The sequence below is a fragment of the Penaeus monodon genome, chromosome 34, assembly GCF_015228065.2.
Source record: "Penaeus monodon isolate SGIC_2016 chromosome 34, NSTDA_Pmon_1, whole genome shotgun sequence".
NCBI lineage: Eukaryota > Metazoa > Arthropoda > Malacostraca > Decapoda > Penaeidae > Penaeus > Penaeus monodon.
The window spans coordinates 23700992-23702891 of record NC_051419.1 but is presented as its reverse complement, the minus strand read 5'-3'; the positions used below and the strand labels follow the sequence as shown (position 1 = coordinate 23702891).

General features: G+C 33.3%; 1 protein-coding gene across 1 annotated transcript in view; it reads left to right on the top strand.

Moving 5' to 3' along the window:
- The window catches only part of LOC119594651, an 18237-nt gene that overhangs the window by 13513 nt on the left and 2824 nt on the right, over nucleotides 1-1900 (top strand). The gene's annotated exons all lie outside the window — the stretch shown is intronic.

Here is a 1900-nt window from a genome sequence, read left to right as displayed (position 1 = left end):
AAAAAAAATGTTCCGAATTCATCTAGTGCGACACCCTTGTTCCGACAGCAAGATTTTTTTTTATGGGGTTAGTTTTGGTAAAGGGAGCTTTTACTTCAAGGAATAGCAGTTTAGATAAGAGTAATTTAGTAAAAGTTAGGAAAGTTTTAAATGGCAAGGTAATATTGTTTGGGGCAAAGGATTTTTTTTTTAATTGTAAGGAGAAGTCACGTATTCAGGAAGGGCGATTCTTTAGGGCAACGATGTTTTTTTTTTTTTTTTAAGGAAAAGGGAGTTTTTACAAGATTTCGTAAGGGAAATTTTTGAGGTAGGAATTTCTTAAGGGAAGGATAGATAGTATTTTCAGATAATTTTTTTTAGGGCAATGAAAGCTTTAAGATTAAAAAAGACAGCGTTTTTAGCGTGAAAATACATACAAGTAAATAAAGGTAACATAATTAACAGAGATAGGTAGTAGATATAACACATATACAGCAGATGGATAAGATAGAAAACAAACATAAAATAGGCATGTAGAGAGGAAAGGTAACAGACATAGGTAGAGTAGAAACAAATTGAGATAGGTAGAATTAAAACATAAATAACAAAGAGACAGCGTTAACACACGTAAAATAGGTAGACAAGGAACAAACACATGTATAACAGATATTGCTAATAGAAATAACATGTAAATAACAGATAGATAGGAGAAATAACGCTGAAATGTCAGACAGATAAGATGAACATACTTTAGACAAATAATAGGGATAACATCCAGACTCAGGTTATGAATGATCACTTTATGGCTTTTCGTTTTTAGGAGAATATTGTTTTCCCGCCGAATTTAGGAGAGGCCCCGCCCCCAAATGCTATTTAGCCAATCAGAGCCTCGATATCACTAATGACATCATTGGATTTGTGACCAATGTGAACGTAGATTTATCATTCGATGACGTGTCACATTTCTGCCTCCATATTTTGAAATCTTTCGTATATAATGGGCAGCATAGAAAAAGTACGACCTTCATTTTTTCAGTTTCAGTTTGACGTCATGCTGTAAGAGTCAAGCTTTCAAATGTGTTGCAGTTAGCGTTGTTGCTTGAAATTCACACCTCAAACTATTTTTTTGTCGGAGTCAAATTGAAATTCATATGTAACACTACAATTCTCTTTGGCATTTGTGCTTTTGTAAGATCTTATATCATTTCAAAGTAAAAGGACATAGCTGCCATTCCCTAAGTAATATAACCATTGTTATCTTATATGACGAAAGCTTTACAATAATTTTATTCTCCTCTGATATACGTTATATTTATCTCTGTTTCCAGTAACATTATTTTTCATCATATTTTCGTAGGCTTTTATCCCATTTCCTCTCTCTCCTTTTCTTCCAATATTCGATTTTATCATTTCATCGTTACTATAAGTGCATTATTTCTATTATAACCTCATTACCCCCTTCTGTACTTTTGTCTCATTCTATTTATAAACTTGAATTAAATCTGAATGTGACGGCTGTGAACCAAACTGAGTTACAGATGAAATTTGAATACGGATATTCAGAATATCCTAAGTTTATGGTTATTTTCACTGCAATTAGAAAGTTATGATTCATCCAATAATATTAGGATCTGCAAATTGCATTCTTACATATTCAATATTCGTTACATATTCAAAATACGAAATGCCAGACCATTCTAAAGCTGTAGAACTTTTTCCAGTAATGGGCTTTCATATTTTGATATTACGTGAAATGCCGCATTTCACATTGTTAATTATGCATATTGCACAATTGACCCAGCAATTTCCGAGTGTACTTTCGGAAAGGAATTACCGAGAAAAAGAGAATTTGAGTTCGTAGCCTTGACATTGTCCGGGCGAAAGCGACATCTCTCGGGGGCTTTGCGAAACTTTTGTTGGA